This window comes from Drosophila mauritiana, unplaced genomic scaffold (genome assembly GCF_004382145.1).
Source record: "Drosophila mauritiana strain mau12 unplaced genomic scaffold, ASM438214v1 U_37, whole genome shotgun sequence".
NCBI classification, from domain to species: Eukaryota; Metazoa; Arthropoda; class Insecta; order Diptera; family Drosophilidae; genus Drosophila; species Drosophila mauritiana.
In genome coordinates this window covers 1-18,773 of record NW_022881474.1, presented here as the reverse complement: position 1 = coordinate 18,773, position 18,773 = coordinate 1, and the positions used below count along the sequence as shown (strand labels likewise).

The following is an 18,773-nucleotide window of genomic DNA, read 5'->3' as shown; positions in this document are numbered from 1 at the left end:
GATAAAACAATCAATTAAATTCGTTATAAATAGTTCCAATAGTTCTTGTAAGCAAAGTTATTTTTTATCCATTTAACGAACCAACGAAGAATAATAACAAAACCAAGATTTTTCTTTTTCCGAATCATTAATAAGAGACAATTCTAGATGAAAAATATTTCAATTTTTTATGCTAGACATTTCTCAGTATTATTTGATTGAAAAAGAAAATATTTCTCTTCGTTTTTCACATTCAAATGTGAGATAATGTTTTTCATTTCTTTTTTAATATTATGAATAAAATCATTATTTAATCCAATAATATACCATATGCTTATAAAAAATTTATAAACAACTTAATTAGCATAGTCTTACAACCCTCAACCATATGTAGTCCAAGCAGCACTATAAAATTAATTAAAGTACATAACAGCATGGACTGCGATATGCGTTCAAAATGTCGATGTTCATGTGTCCTGCAGTTCACACGATGACGCACAGTTTGCTGCGTTCTTCATCGACCCATGAGCCGAGTGATCCACCGCTTAGAGTTTTATAATTCATTTTTATATAATATCAATATTGTTTTTATTGAAAGAAATTAAAAATACACCATTTTACTGGCATATATCAATTCCTTCAATAAATTTATTTTTTATACCTAAAAATAAATGTTGCGATATGTCTTAGTTTCATATAAGCATTATGTATCATAAAAATCTGGTTATGGTTTGCTATTTTGGGTGACACATACTGCAAAATTTATATAAAACATTAACCTGATGGATGACAGGGTACAACATTGTATATTTTAGGTTGTTGCATTAGCCAACGTATGCTCATAACATAGATGAACAATACATATTCGCAACGCGTGTATATTATGGTCCATATACACACACACTTATTTTGAATACCACATTCAAATTATTTTAATTTTAATTCGACTTCTACTTTCAAATTTTGTTCAGTTTCTTCGATTTCCATTTTCGAGAATTTGTTTTTATAGGAAACGCCATTGTTGTAGTAGGTACTGCCACAAATACGCACAACAACATTAATAATGTTAAAGTCTTTTTATGAGGTTGCCAACCCCACATATAAAATAAAAGCCATCTTCATTTTTTTGACTTTAACTTTTGATTCCGTGGAATCATTTTGTAATATTTTTATTTTTGGTAAATTGTATTTATTTGTATTATAACAAATGTTTATTAACGATAAGGATATTATACAATAATGATCCTTCCGCAGGTTCACCTACGGAAACCTTGTTACGACTTTTACTTCCTCTAAATAATCAAGTTCGGTCACTTTTGCGAAACAACCGTAACACGCAAGCGTCACAGTGATCACGTCCGGAGACCTCACTAAATAATTCAATCGGTAGTAGCGACGGGCGGTGTGTACAAAGGGCAGGGACGTAATCAATGCGAGTTAATGACTCACACTTACTGGGAATTCCAAGTTCATGTGAACAGTTTCAGTTCACAATCCCAAGCATGAAAGTGGTTCAGCGGTTTACCCGGACCTCTCGGTCTAGGAAATACACGTTGATACTTTCATTGTAGCGCGCGTGCAGCCCAGGACATCTAAGGGCATCACAGACCTGTTATTGCTCAATCTCATTATGCTAGACGCAATTTGTCCATTTAAGAAGCTAGTGTCCTTATAATGGGACAAACCAACAGGTACGGCTCCACTTACATAAACACATTCAAACACAATAAACATTTTACTGCCACCATGAATGAAGGCTACATAAGCTTCAGCACCATAATCCTGAAGATATCTATTTAATATATTTGAGTCTCGTTCGTTATCGGAATTAACCAGACAAATCACTCCACGAACTAAGAACGGCCATGCACCACACCATAGATTCGAAAGAGCTATCAATCTGTCTTACACACTTATGTTCGGACCTGGTAAGTTTTCCCGTGTTGAGTCAAATTAAGCCGCAGGCTCCACTCCTGGTGGTGCCCTTCCGTCAATTCCTTTAAGTTTTCAGCTTTGCAACCATACTTCCCCCGGAGCCCAAAAGCTTTGGTTTCCCGGGAAGCGACTGAGAGAGCCATAAAAGTAGCTACACCCAATTGCTAGCTGGCATCGTTTATGGTTAGAACTAGGGCGGTATCTGATCGCCTTCGAACCTCTAACTTTCGTTCTTGATTAATGAAAACATCTTTGGCAAATGCTTTCGCTTAAGTTAGTCTTACGACGGTCCAAGAATTTCACCTCTCGCGTCGTAATACTAATGCCCCCAAACTGCTTCTATTAATCATTACCTCTTGATCTGAAAACCAATGAAAGCAGAACAGAGGTCTTATTTCATTATCCCATGCACAGAATATTCAGGCATTTGAAGCCTGCTTTAAGCACTCTAATTTGTTCAAAGTAATAGTACCGGCCCACAATAACACTCGTTTAAGAGCACTAGTGCAGGTTTTTAAATAGGAGGAACATATGAAAAAAATACAAGTATTTAATCACATATAAGAACTCCACCGGTAATACGCTTACATACATAAAGGTATAGTACTAACCACAATTGTAAGTTGTACTACCCGTATGAAGCACAAGTTCAACTACGAACGTTTTAACCGCAACAACTTTAATATACGCTATTGGAGCTGGAATTACCGCGGCTGCTGGCACCAGACTTGCCCTCCAATTGGTCCTTGTTAAAGGATTTAAAGTGTACTCATTCCAATTACAGGGCCTCGGATATGAGTCCTGTATTGTTATTTTTCGTCACTACCTCCCCGAGCTGGGAGTGGGTAATTTACGCGCCTGCTGCCTTCCTTAGATGTGGTAGCCGTTTCTCAGGCTCCCTCTCCGGAATCGAACCCTGATTCCCCGTTACCCGTTGCAACCATGGTAGTCCTAGATACTACCATCAAAAGTTGATAGGGCAGACATTTGAAAGATCTGTCGTCGGTACAAGACCATACGATCTGCATGTTATCTAGAGTTCAACCAATATAACGATCTTGCGATCGCTTGGTTTTAGCCTAATAAAAGCACATGTCCCATAAGGTTCATGTTTTAATTGCATGTATTAGCTCTAGAATTACCACAGTTATCCAAGTAACTGTTAACGATCTAAGGAACCATAACTGATATAATGAGCCTTTTGCGGTTTCACTTTTAATTCGTGGTGTACTTAGACATGCATGGCTTAATCTTTGAGACAAGCATATAACTACTGGCAGGATCAACCAGAATAATGTTTTTCCTTCATATTCCATTCATATATTTTGAATCGAAATAAGCAATATAATAGATATATAGATATATAGATTTTTCACTTTATATAATTCCATGATTTTTATTATATTGAATAAAATTCAATATTTCGCCTTTGGGTAAAATTTTAAATATATAAGTAAAAAATCCATTCGATTACGGCCATTTTTATATAGCATTCGTAATCCATATTTTCATTTTTAATTTATACTTGTTTTACCAATATAACAAGAATTTCATCTAATTATTGTAATATATATATTTCTATAATTTTATCTTTTTATACATACATATTTCATTATAAAATATCATTTTATTTCCAACATACATAATTATTGTATCCACACATGTACAATTTTTGTTTAACCAAATAAATATTAAGTTAAATATTTGCATTTTGAAGATAAATTTAATTTATCTCTTTTCATATATATCTCTGGTAATATATAACATAAAACCAAGCGCATATGATAATATTTCCACATTTAATATATAATTTTAATTTCTTTCATAAGAATCCATATTTGTATTATACCGTAACGATTAATAATCCAACTATACGGCAGGTAATAAATTAATATTTGCCTGCCTCCAAAATTAACGATAATATATGGAAACGATTTGTTATTCTATATATAATAGAAACTTGACTTTTGTTTCAACGATATTATCTATAAAGCGTATATTCCTATTATCCGCGGAGCCAAGTCCCGTGTTCTATAGAACTGAGAAACAAATTTGTACGGGATAATAATATACTTTATTGTATGTAACCAATATAAACATAATCCGAAATAAATATTTCGAATAATGCGGGAGGTCGGCAACCACTGCCTACCTATAGTAGTTTTTGAACCCGCTGTCCTCAAGCGGGTATTTTCAATTCCGTTTGCCACCCACATACGGGCTATTCTCTTATATATTAAGAGATTATAGGAAATTTCATTTTTTTTCCATTATTCATATATAATATGATTATTTTTTCCCTTATACATATAATAATTAATCATTTTCATATGTATATTATTTAATTTACTCATATTATTGCCAAAATCATATGAATACATAAGTTTTGAACAATATGAGAGGTCGGCAACCACTGCCTACTATAGTAGTTTTTGAACCCTCTGTCGTAATTCCGGTCGTTTACACTACTATACCCTCTCACTATAATGGCTTTTCTCTATAATACTAAGAGAATGTGGGATATTTTCAGCATTTTTTCCCTTATACATATAATAATTAATCATTTTCATATGTATATTATTTAATTTACTCATATTATTGCCAAAATATATGAATACATAAGTTTTGAACAATATGAGAGGTCGGCAACCACTGCCTACCTATAGTAGTTTTTGAACCCTCTGTCGTAATTCCGGTCGTTTACACTACTATACCCTCTCACTATAATGGCTTTTCTCTATAATACTAGAGAATGTGGGATATTTTCAGCATTTTTTCCCTTATACATATAATAATTAATATTTTCATATGTATATTATTTAATTTACTCATATTATTGCCAAAATCATATGAATACATAAGTTTTGAACAATATGAGAGGTCGGCAACCACTGCCTACCTATAGTAGTTTTTGAACCCTCTGTCGTAATTCCGGTCGTTTACACTACTATACCCTCTCACTATAATGGCTTTTCTCTATAATACTAAGAGAATGTGGGATATTTTCAGCATTTTTTCCCTTATACATATAATAATTAATCATTTTCATATGTATATTATTTAATTTACTCATATTATTGCCAAAATCATATGAATACATAAGTTTTGAACAATATGAGAGGTCGGCAACCACTGCCTACCTATAGTAGTTTTTGAACCCTCTGTCGTAATTCCGGTCGTTTACACTACTATACCCTCTCACTATAATGGCTTTTCTCTATAATACTAAGAGAATGTGGGAATATTTCAGCATTTTTTCCCCTATACATATAATAATTAATAATTTTCATATGTATATTATTTAATTTACTCATATAATTGCCAAAATCATATGAATACATAAGTTTTGAACAATATGAGAGGTCGGCAACCACTGCCTACCTATAGTAGTTTTTGAACCCTCTGTCGTAATTCCGGTCGTTTACACTACTATACCCTCTCACTATAATGGCTTTTCTCTATAATACTAAGAGAATGTGGGATATTTCAGCATTTTTTCCCTTATACATATAATAATTAATAATTTTCATATGTATATTATTTAATTTACTCATATAATTGCCAAATCATATAAATACATAAGTTTTGAACAATATCAGAGGTCAGCAACGGTCTTTCCTCTATAATACTAAGATAATATGGGAATATTTCAGCATTTTTTCCCTTATACATTTATACATATAATAATTAATCATTTTCATATGTATATTATTTAATTTACTCATATTATTGCAAAATCATATAAATACATAAGTTTTGAACAATATCAGAGGTCAGCAACGGTCTTTCCTCTATAATACTAAGATAATGTGGGAATATTTCATCATTTTTTCCTTTATACATTTATACATATAATATTTAATCATTTTATATGTATATTATTTAATTTACTCATATAATTGCCAAAATCATATAAATACATAAGTTTTGAACAATATCAGAGGTCGGCAACGGTCTTTCCTCTATAATACTAAGATAATATGGGAATATTTCAGCATTTTTTCCCTTATACATATAATAATTAATCATTTTCATATGTATATTATTTAATTTACTCGTATAATTGCCAAAATCCTATGAAGACATAAGAGAATACAATATGAGAGGTCGGCCAACCATAATATAGTAGTTGATGACGAGGTGTTTGGCAACTTGATACAATTCTTTAAAAAGTTTTATATTAATTATATGATAGGGACAATATCATATGCGTCACTAAATTGATGACGAGGTGTTTGGCAACGTGACACAAATCATTAAAGTCTTTATATTAATTATATGATAGAGACAATATCATATGCGTCACTAAATTGATGACGAGGTATTTGGCAACTTGATAGAATTCTTTAAAGTCTTTATATCAAAAATTATATGATAGGGACAATATCATATGCGTCACTAAATTGATGACGAGGTGTTTGGCAACTTGACACAATTCATTAAAGTCTTTATATTAAATTATATGATAGAGACAATATCATATGCGTCACTAAATTGATGACGAGGTATTTGGCAACTTGATATAATTCTTTAAAGTCTTTATATCAATATTATATGATAGGGACAATATCATATGCGTCACTAAATGATGACGAGGTGTTTGGCAACTTGACACAATTCATTAAAGTCTTTATATTAATTATATGATAGGGACATATCATATGCGTCACTAAATTGATGACGAGGTATTTGGCAACTTGATACAATTCTTTAAAGTTTTTATATCAAAATTATATGATAGGGACAATATCATATGCGTCACTAAATTGATGACGAGGTGTTTGGCAACTTGACACAATTCATTAAAGTCTTTATATTAATTATATGATAGGGACAATATCATATGCGTCACTAAATTGATGACGAGGTATTTGGCACTTGATACAATTCTTTAAAGTTTTTATATCAAAATTATATGATAGGGACAATATCATATGCGTCACTAAATTGATGACGAGGTGTTTGGCACTTGACACAATTCATTAAAGTCTTTATATTAATTATATGATAGGACAATATCATATGCGTCACTAATTGATGACGAGGTATTTGGCAACTTGATATAATTCTTTAAAGTCTTTATATCAAAATTATATGATAGGGACATATCATATGCGTCACTAAATTGATGACGAGGTGTTTGGCAACTTGACACAATTCATTAAAGTCTTTATATTAATTATATGATAGGGACAATATCATATGCGTCACTAAATTGATGACGAGGTATTTGGCAACTTGATCAATTCTTTAAAGTTTTTATATCAAAAATTATATGATAGGGACAATATCATATGCGTCACTAAATTGATGACGAGGTGTTTGGGCAACTTGACACAATTCATTTAAAGTCTTTATATTAATTATATGATAGGGACAATATCATATGCGTCACTAAATTGATGACGAGGTGTTTGGCAACTTGACACAATTCATTAAAGTCTTATATTAATTATATGATAGGGACAATATCATATGCGTCACTAAATTGATGACGAGGTATTTGGCAACTTGATACAATTCTTTAAAGTTTTTATATCAAAAATTATATGATAGGACAATATCATATGCGTCACTAAATTGATGACGAGGTGTTTGGCAACTTGACACAATTCATTAAAGTCTTTATATTATTATATGATAGGGACAATATCATATGCGTCACTAAATTGATGACGAGGTATTTGGCAACGTGATAGAATTCTTTAAAGTCTTTATATCAAAATTATATGATAGGACAATATCATATGCGTCACTAAATTGATGACGAGGTGTTTGTTTGGCTACAGGAAAAATCATTTATTTATCGAATCATCAAGCAAAGGATAAGCTTCAGTGGATCGCAGTATGGCAGCTGCTCAACCACTTACAACACCTTGCCTGTTACAAAAGTCGTTTACAATTGATTCTAGGCTTTGTCATTGTATTAAATAATGCTTTATATGTAACTAGCGCGCATCAGGTGATCGAAGATCCTCCTAATTTACTATGTTACAAATTACATTGGCATCACATCCATTGTCGTTTATAAAATAAATTATAACTTTAAATGGTTTAGAAGCCATACAATGCAAATTGCCCCTTATTTATCATTGCAGTCCAGCACGGATACGACCTTAGAGGCGTTCAGGCATAATCCAACGGACGTAGCGTCATACCACTGTTCGCTCGAACAAGTATTGTGCCATTGGTCCGTACCTGCGGTTCCTCTCGTACTACGCAGGAATGCTGTCGCAACAACGTTTTGTCATTAGTAGGGTAAAACTAACCTGTCTCACGACGGTCTAAACCCAGCTCACGTTCCCTTGCATGGGTGAACATCCAACGCTTGGTGAATTTTGCTTCACAATGATAGGAAGAGCCGACATCGAAGGATCAAAAGCGACGTCGCTATGAACGCTTGGCCGCACAAGCCAGTTATCCCTATGGTAACTTTTCTGACACCTCTTGTTAAAAACTCTTTAAACCAAAAGGATCGATAGGCCGAGCTTTTGCTGTCCCTGTGTGTACTGAACACCGAGATCAAGTCAGCATTTGCCCTTTGCTCTATGTGTGGTTTCTGTCCGCACTGAGCTGGCCTGGGACACCTCCGTTATTATTTGAGAGATGTACCGCCCAGTCAAACTCCCTACCTGGCAATGTCCTTGAATTGGATCATACCTGAGTAATTGGAGTTATACCAAATTTTCAAATCAAAAATACATAAATGCATCGTTTTATTAAAGAATTTGTTTGCGATTATATAACAAACTCGTGATACTTTGATCAAGAAGCTTGCATCAAAACCCAATACCATAAGATATAATAAATATATCCGTATAATGGCTAGGAAATGATACACGTTCCATTTAATCAAGTAAGTAAGGAAACAATAAGAGTAGTGGTATTTCATTGACGATACCAAACCGAGGTCTAATATCTCCCACTTATTCTACACCTCTTATGTCTCCTTACACTGCCAGATTAGAGTCAAGCTCAAAAGGGTCTTCTTTCCCCGCTAATTATTCCAAGCCCGTTTCCTTGGCTGTGGTTTCGCTAGATAGTAGATAGGGACAAACGACGACTTTTCAGATCTCTCCGAACTTGTTTTACGTGGCGTGTTCCACACTGAAGGGATTACAACCACGACACCCTGAACACCCACAAGTGGTGCATGTATCAACATGGTGTATGTGTCTGGATACGCCAGACAAGCGTCCCGGACTAGAAGCTATAGCTATGTACATAGCGACCACCCCGGTAGCAATTCGAGTACTTGCTTGCCGGGCAAGCACTCCCCCTTGCTGAGGAGCGAGATCTACCTAAATCTCTACTGATCTCTGGGTCACAGCACCCGAGTTTTGCGCAACTAGCACCGTAACTCAAACGTCGAGCACGAAGGCTCTACCCGCGATATGGGTACCAACCACAGCCACCACGATACTCCACCAGGGGGCCTACCTCAATGTGCAGTCTTGGATAGCTGCACAACCCGTGGTACCGAAGAGAGGCTCGGTGGGCCTCCTCCTTTTGCTCCGACAAGCAGGGTTAGAGGACCTATGGCTATATTAGTCGCCTCTTACGACAAGCAATAGCGGACTGTGGAAGTATTCTCGCCCGCTAACCACACGGCGAAGTTGTTGGGCTAAACACCCCTCCTCCTACGGAACACTTCGTCCGCAAACACTGCCAGCCGTTGAGTCCTCTGTTGATCTTCCAGGATTCTATCGAAGGTCCAGTTTTCGCCAAGGCGCTGCACTCCAAGTCCATCGAGGTTCCGCAAATCTGCATATAGGGGGCAAGCGCACAATATGTGCATCCAGTCCTCATATGGATCTCCACAAGCGCAAGCAGTGGTATCGCTGGAGGGCTCTCCCTTGCAAAAATGCGTTAAACGACCCGTGACCTGTCAGCAGGTAGACGTCCTCATCGAGAATCCAAATCTTGGATCCCGATAGGCGAGAGTGACATATGGGATGAATTTATGCGTCACCCGTCCTGGTTCGCTGTCATCATCCCATCTGTTCTGCCAACTCTGCAGTAAGCACTCTCTAGGCGAGTCTTCCTCTGCTTCCAGCTTAGACACGTAGTGTCCTCGTCATATAGCCAGTCGTTCTCCTCCAGCGGGTATCCACGCTTCAGCTTGTATTTGACCGCTAAAAACTTAGCAGCCAAGTCAAGCGGGGGAGCTCCACCAAGTACCTGCAGTGCCACTGTGGACACTGTTCGGCATACCGAAAGGCATCCAAGCAGGATTAGCCTCTGGCAGGAGGCTAGTCGTCTCCGGGCGGCTACTTGCTCGGCGGTGTCATACCATACCGGGGCACCAAACAGCACACAAGGTGCCATGAGTCCGTCATATATGGTCCGCCTGGCTCGAGGACTGAAGCCCCAGTCGGCTCGAAGCACACGCGCCAATGCTCCAACGACTCCGGTTCATCCGCTGGCGAAGCGAAGCTATGTGCGTGAGGAATTTCATTCCTTCACTGACCGTGATGCCAAGGTACCGACAGCTACGCACATACGGAAGGTTCGCTCCAGCAAACCTCACCGTAGGCGCACGTCTCAAGGCACCTTTTAGCAGCATTATTACCGTCTTGCTGGTCGAGACGGCAACGCCAACTTCCGCTCCCCACGCTTCTACGATGGACATCAGCTGTGCTCCTTTTTCCTCTAGCATAGCTCGGGAATTTCCCTCGACGAGAAGCAGCAAGTCATCAGCGTATGCACTCAGCTGGCAATACGGCTGGAGACGCTGAAGCAGTACATCCATCAGAATGTCCCAGATAAATGGGCCACTGATTGACCCTGCGGGCAGCCTCTAGTTACCGGTACTTCCACAGTACCGGAACTGCTTCGGATCACTGCTCTTCGGCCGGAGAAAAAGCTCTGCCACAAGCCCATCTCCCGGCATCCCAAGTCTGCTAGTCGGCGGAGTGCAGCACTCCATTCGACGTTGTCGAATGCTCCTTTGAAGTCCACGAATGTGCCGAGCACGTATTGCGCCGGGCTGGCACAAACACTGCTCTTCACGTGTCTCCAAGCATCCTCCACACATCGTCCTTGGCGAAATCCAAACTGCCATCTGCAGCCTTCCGGAAGAACTTCTCTCACACGATTCACCATGATGGCCTCGAGCACCTTACCAAAGACTGGCAGCAAGCATATTCCTCTATATGAGGAGGGCTCACACTTGTCCTTATCTGGCCCTTTGAGCAGCGAGACAACTCGTGGGCACTTCCACTCAGCGGGAAGTATCCTAATCGGATGCATCGGGAAAACAACGATGCTAGGTGCTCGGGTATGGCGCGCCAGACTGCCTTGCAGATAGTGCCATTGATGCCGTCCAAGCCGGGAGAGCGCCTGCTCTTCAACCGGGCAACACATGCATCAACCTCGAATTCTTCGAGGGCCGGTGGGACTTCCTCCGCGATGGCAGTCGGTGCTTCGGACTCCGCAACTGGGAAGAAATTGCGGAGGAGCACTCGTGCACAGTCACCCCAATCAGTGATGAGCTCGCCATTCCGCGGAGGCACCCAATCTCCGTGCACTTTCTGCGGCCTCGGCAAATCTTGTAGACGCGCCCCCATGGGTCGTCGGCATGATCTCCCACGAAGCGTTTCCAGTCATCCATTTTCGCCCTCCCAATGAGCTTCTTGTAGTTTGCTGAGGCCCGCCTCAGCTCGACCACTACACGCTCTATAGCGGCACCGTCATCACGACGCCTTCCATCTTGGAGTAGGCGACGAAGTCTCCGGATTCGCGCCTTGCAGCGCAGAGGTCGGCAGTCCACCAACGTGCTCTCCTGTTGGGCGATCGAATTGACTTTCTTCCAGCGCAATATCACATACATTATGTACTATACTGCGCAGGGTCGAAACTTGCTGGTCCAACGGCGACTCTGAGAAGTTTTCCGGAAGTTCGGCTGCTCTACTCACCATTTCCTCCTTGAACAATCGCCAACGTGCATTGGAGAAGTTCCAGGACGGCACAGGAGCTATGCTCTCAACTGCGCGCGCGGTAGTTGGTTCGGCCACAACAGTAATGATGTTGTGGTCACTCAATTCCCACTCGTCCACTCTCCACTCATATGTGGCCCATATAGATGCTGCCTCATTGACGATTGTCACGTCGATATCGCTAGTAGCTCTGTGATTATCGAACGTGTACACCTCTGTTGACTGGTTTAGGGCGGCGACTCTTGCCTCCAGCATCCACTCTGACAGCAGCTCACCCCGTCTGTAGTTAGCTTGCCCCTCGGCATGACGAGAGAGTTTGCTAAGCCACATGGGGGACACTGCATTCGCGTCGAGGCCCAGGATTGCGGGGGTTCTGCTGGCCTGCAGCAGGACCGCATCCATGTACCGGAGGTACGGTTCCAGAGGTGCATCGAACTGGCAGTATGCGGCGCAAAGGAAGATTGAGCCAAAGCTCCCTTTAACGACCAGACATACGCCATAATCCGTGGTGAGGGTCTCCACTGGCATACAGATGGCTTCCTGTTGATCTACTAGGATGGCTGCCTTCCCTCGCCGATCGGTGAAAATTCTCATTCCTTCAGGCAGCACATCCATTCCGTCCCGCCGAGATACGGCTCCTGCACCAGCGCGAACATAGACTCCGATCTCCTGAGTCGGACTCCGAGCTCGATGGTCGCAGCTCTGCTCGGCCACAGTTCGCTTGGATGAAGCTAACATTAATGTCTAGCTTGCACCCTCGCCAGCAAACGCCCGTATATCGGGCACACGTTCGAGAGCATGTAATGCCCCGAGGGTTGCCCTCTGTGACGGCAGTTCCGGGCAGTCCACCGGGTTTTGGCACTTTGCCGCGGTGTGGCCTTGTTGCCCGCACTGGCGGCAGACATTGTCCTTCTGCCGGCATTCGCTGACCTTGTGGTCGAAACCCACGCATCTGTGGCAGGCGTATGTGCGGACCTGTGCTCGGCATCGGGAATGAGAACCACTTGATGTAGACACGACCTACATCAAGCTTCGCCATCGCGCGGTCGTCTACCTCTAGCGTTACATTTACTGTGGCGCCGTCGGTTACCGACCACGCCTTGGTCACCAGGTGCACGGACTTCTTAAATTGGGACATAGTCATATCGCTGTCGAAGTTATTTCCATGCAGCTCCTGCATGAATTCCTCAGGGCCGATAGCTGTGTCGACGTCATAGACGACGACCTTCGGCTTCTCGGCCGCATTCCGTGCCACATTTAGCCCAACTTCAGCGAACTCTTTGATGCTACACCTTCTGCAGCTCTCCAACTGAAGGAGTACGAATGATCGCACCACCACCTCGACGGAGCTCACGTACCTCATGTACTCTGATCCGAGGGAGGGTGCAACCATCGTTCGCACCTTTTCCGCTATAGCTTTCCCCGATAGCGCAGGGTCGTCGCACTTCACACCGCTGACCACGTCTCGCGAACCTTGGTGGTCCGCGGGGCAGCGATGGGTGCAACCTGTGGCATCTGGGGAGCATTGGCGGCCGTATTCTTTAACGGATTCGACGACGGCGGCGGCGGTGGCGGCATAGCGAGCCGCGTCTCCAGTTCTCCACACCGGAGCATTAACGCCAGCACCAGCTCATCGTAGCGGGCTGATAGCATACGAGAGCTCTTCCGTGTCCACTTCTCCTAGGCTGCGGAAGCTGCTTCTCACCATGCGCTGGTGGCCGACAGCTCTGCCATCATGGCTGCTTGCCCAGCACGGGCGGCAGCGGTAGCGGCGGTGGCAGTGGTGGCAACAATTTTAGCAGCAGTGGAAACGGCGGAGGCAGCAGTGTGGTCGGCAGCAGGGCAGCAGTAGGATCAACAGCGGTGGCAGCAGCGTTGGGGGGGGCAGCATCGATGGCAGCGTTTGCGTAGCCCGCCCGGGCGTCCTCCAGCGACGAAAACGCCTCCTCAAGTACACCAACGGGTTCTGGCACTCCATTCGACGCCAGGGCAACCAATTTCGCCTGCGTCGGCGCCGAGCTCTTAGAGGCCAGATGGCTTCTGCGCCTGCCTCGTCTGGATTTCCTCGAGGCACTACATCCGCTCAAGGCACTCGCACTGCTGTCGCTCTCGGTCGGCATAACTCCGATGGTGGCTCCTCCTACCGTCGACGCCAGCAACCGTATGCTCGTTTGCCTCACTGACAAAGGTAGATGCTCTAGAGCTCCACCTATCGGTAGCGGTCTGGTAGCACTAAACTGTCCCTAGACACAAACCCTAGCAGTGACTGCCACAATAAGCTTTTTGACAGCTGCTCAAAAGCTTACTCGAAAACTTACTCGTAAGCTCGCCTCGCAGCACGTGCGGAGTGGAAAATTTCCAATAGTTTATTGTTAATAATTTCCAAACCGCTTGTTTTTAACACTCGACAATTTTCACTCGACTTCCGCGGAGCACTAAATCACCGATTTAATTACTTTCCAAACAAGGAAACTTAGTTATTCGCAATCTGTACACGAGCGCAACGAAAACACGTCCGTCGTTAATCCATTCATGCGCGTCACTAATTAGATGACGAGGCATTTGGCTACCTTAAGAGAGTCATAGTTACTCCCGCGTTGACCCGCGCTTACTTGAATTTCTTCACTTTGACATTCAGAGCACTGGGCAGAAATCACATTGTGTCAACACCGCTAGGGCCATCACAATGCTTTGTTTTAATTAGACAGTCGATTCCCCAAGTCCGTGCCAGTTCTGAATTGATTGTTAATTGATAATCGTTATAATTGATAAGAACTAATTGGTTTAACCCAAATAGTATTCTTAAAATTTTAGCAAGAAAGTTCCACAATTGGCTACGTAACTAAACTATCCGGGGAACAAGTAACTAACATAAATGCTAGAAACTCTATTTACCCAGAACGAGCACATAACCATGTTATTGTTTCCCAATCAAGCCCGACTATCTCAATCTTCAGAGCCATCCTTATCCCGAAGTTACGGATCTAATTTGCCGACTTCCCTTACCTACATTATTCTATCGACTAGAGACTCTTCACCTTGGAGACCAGCTGCGGATATTGGTACGGCCTGTTGAGAAGTTTGCGTGTCCCCACCATAAATTTTCAAGGTCCGAGGAGAAAATATCGACACAACAGTATATGTCATGCCTTCTAGCCCATCTACCATATCTCTCTGCGAAAGACTTCCATGGTAGTACGGCTATAAAACAGAAAAGAAAACTCTTCCGATATCTCTCGACGGCTTCTTTATGGTCGTTCCTGTTGCCAGGATGAGCACGAGGCCCATATTTAATAACAAACGGATACTCAACAGGTTACGGAATTGGAACCGTATTCCCTTTCGTTCAAAATTATTCAAGTGTATTATATTCGCTTTGTTTATATAGTTAGGCATTTTGTTTTACTTGAAAATTTTCGGCTTTCGCCTTGAACTTAGGACCGACTAACTCGTGATCAACCACTGTTCACACGAACCCTTCTCCACTTCAGTCCTCCAAGGTCTCATTCGATTATTTGCTACTACCACCAAGATCTGTACCAATGGCAGCTCCATGCAGGCTTACGCCAAACACTTCTACGCATACCATTGTACCTTCCTACTCACTAAAGTTTCAAAATTTATATCACAAGTAATATAAATCATCTACTTTAGCGGTAATGTATAGGTATACAACTTAAGCGCCATCCATTTTAAGGGCTAGTTGCTTCGGCAGGTGAGTTGTTACACACTCCTTAGCGGATTTCGACTTCCATGATCACCGTCCTGCTGTTTTAAGCAACCAACGCCTTTCATGGTATCTGCATGAGTTGTTAATTTGGGCACCGTAACATTACGTTTGGTTCATCCCACAGCGCCAGTTCTGCTTACCAAAAGTGGCCCACTGGGCACATTATATCATAACCTTGAACTTCATATCAAGAAAGTTAAGGTTCTACCCATTTAAAGTTTGAGAATAGGTTAAGATCGTTTTCGACCCTAAGGCCTCTAATCATTCGCTTTACCAGATAAGATTATTTTATATAATATTAAAATGCACCAGCTATCCTGAGGGAAACTTCGGAAGGAACCAGCTACTAGATGGTTCGATTGGTCTTTCGCCCCTATACTCAATTCTGACAATCGATTTGCACGTCAGAACTGTTTCGGTCTTCCATCAGGGTTTCCCCTGACTTCAACCTGATCAAGTATAGTTCACCATCTTTCGGGTCACAGCATATATGCTCAAGGTACGTTCCAGTTAGAGGCATAAATAATATAAATATACATTATACATAACTATATAGAACGCCCCGGATTGTGTTAATTAGCTATAAATAGCTAAAAAACTAATCCCATTATTAGTCAAGTTAATTACGCTATTAGGTTTACATCCCAATAACTTGCACATATGTTAGACTCCTTGGTCCGTGTTTCAAGACGGGTCCCGAAGGTATCCTGAATCTTTCGCATTGTTAATCATACAAGAGCATATAATAAACACAAAAATCAATGATAATTATGCCATTATATAATTCCGAAAAATTAACGCTCTGTAATAATATAAATCTATCAGCACTTTATCAAATTAATAACATTTATTCTGTGTTAAAATGCAAGCAATTTAATTGGAATAAACTATAAGTTATATTTTATGATAAATTTGGGATATGCTAATAGATTACAATGTCCTTATATGGAAAAAATGCACATTATTCTTAATAATATTATTTAAATATTACAATTTTAATGATGAATTTTCCATAACGGATATTCAGGTTCATCGGGGCTTAACCTCTAAGCAGTTTCACGTACTGTTTAACTCTCTATTCAGAGTTCTTTTCAACTTTCCCTCACGGTACTTGTTTACTATCGGTCTCATGGTTATATTTAGTTTTAGATGGAGTTTACCACCCACTTAGTGCTGCCACTATCAAGCAACACGACTCTTTGGAAACATCATCTAGTAATCATTAACGTTATACGGGCCTGGCACCCTCTATGGGTAAATGGCCTCATTTAAGAAGGACTTAAATCATTAATTTCTCATACTAGAATATTGACGCTCCATACACTGCATCTCACATTTGCCATATAGACAAAGTGACTTAGTGCTGAACTGTTTTCTTTTCGCTCGCCGCTACTAAGAAAATCCTTGTTAGTTTCTTTTCCTCCCTAATTAATATGCTTAAATTCAGGGGGTAGTCCCATATGAGTTGAGGTTGTATATATAACTATTTTTTGCCATAAATTCTTTATATATAAATGATAAAACAATCAATTAAATTCGTTATAAATAGTTCAATAGTTCTTGTAAGCAAAGTTATTTTTTATCCATTTAACGAACCAACGAAGAATAATAACAAAACCAAGATTTTTCTTTTTCCGAATCATTAATAAGAGACAATTCTAGATGAAAAAATATTTTCAATTTTTATGCTAGACATTTCTCAGTATTATTTGATTGAAAAAGAAAATATTTCTCTTCGTTTTTCACATTCAAATGTGAGATAATGTTTTTCATTTCTTTTTTAATATTATGAATAAAATCATTATTTAATCCAATAATATACCATATGCTTATAAAAAATTTATAAACAACTTAATTAGCATAGTCTTACAACCCTCAACCATATGTAGTCCAAGCAGCACTATAAAATTAATTAAAGTACATAACAGCATGGACTGCGATATGCGTTCAAATGTCGATGTTCATGTGTCCTGCAGTTCACACGATGACGCACAGTTTGCTGCGTTCTTCATCGACCCATGAGCCGAGTGATCCACCGCTTAGAGTTTTATAATTCATTTTTATATAATATCAATATTGTTTTTATTGAAAGAAATTAAAAATACACCATTTTACTGGCATATATCAATTCCTTCAATAAATTTATTTTTATACCTAAAAATAAATGTTGCGATATGTCTTAGTTTCATATAAGCATTATGTATCATAAAAATCTGGTTATGGTTTGCTATTTTGGGTGACACATACTGCAAAAATTATATAAAAACATTAACCTGATGGATGACAGGTACAAACATTGTATATTTTAGGTTGTTGCATTAGCCAACGTATGCTCATAACATAGATGAACAATACATATTCGCAACGCGTGTATATTATGGTCCATATACACACACACTTATTTTGAATACCACATTCAAAATTATTTTAATTTTAATTCGACTTCTACTTTCAAATTTTGTTCAGTTTCTTCGATTTCCATTTTCGAGAATTTGTTTTTATAGGAAACGCCATTGTTGTAGTAGGTACTGCCACAAATACGCACAACAACATTAATAATGTTAAAGTCTTTTTATGAGGTTGCCAAGCCCCACATATAAAATAAAAGCCATCTTCATTTTATTTTGACTTTAACTTTTGATTCCGTGGAATCATTTTGTAATATTTTTATTTTGGTAAATTGTATTTATTTGTATTATAACAAATGTTTATTAACGATAAGGATATTATACAATAATGATCCTTCCGCAGGTTCACCTACGGAAACCTTGTTACGACTTTTACTTCCTCTAAATAATCAAGTTCGGTCAACTTTTGCGAAACAACCGTAACACGCAAGGCGTCACAGTGATCACGTCCGGAGACCTCACTAATAATTCAATCGGTAGTAGCGACGGGCGGTGTGTACAAAGGGCAGGGACGTAATCAATGCGAGTTAATGACTCACACTTACTGGGAATTCCAAGTTCATGTGAACAGTTTCAGTTCACAATCCCAAGCATGAAAGTGGTTCAGCGGTTTACCCGGACCTCTCGGTCTAGGAAATACACGTTGATACTTTCATTGTAGCGCGCGTGCAGCCCAGGACATCTAAGGGCATCACAGACCTGTTATTGCTCAATCTCATTATTGCTAGACGCAATTTGTCCATTTAAGAAGCTAGTGTCCTTATAATGGGACAAACCAACAGG

General features: G+C 40.2%; 2 non-coding genes and 2 pseudogenes across 2 annotated transcripts; all 4 read right to left on the bottom strand.

Annotated features, from left to right (window-relative positions):
- Positions 1 to 353: 353 nt before the first annotated feature.
- Positions 354 to 532, bottom strand: LOC117149829. The gene has a single exon (XR_004460548.1). It is a non-coding gene; the product is annotated as a 5.8S ribosomal RNA (ribosomal RNA).
- Positions 533 to 1,216: 684 nt separating this feature from the next.
- LOC117149833 lies at positions 1,217 to 3,207 on the bottom strand. Its single transcript, XR_004460550.1, has one exon. It is a non-coding gene; the product is annotated as a small subunit ribosomal RNA (ribosomal RNA).
- Positions 3,208 to 7,720: 4,513 nt separating this feature from the next.
- Positions 7,721 to 17,056, bottom strand: LOC117149831 (annotated as a pseudogene).
- A 395-nt stretch (positions 17,057 to 17,451) lies between these two features.
- Positions 17,452 to 17,629, bottom strand: LOC117149832 (annotated as a pseudogene).
- Positions 17,630 to 18,773: the final 1,144 nt, after the last annotated feature.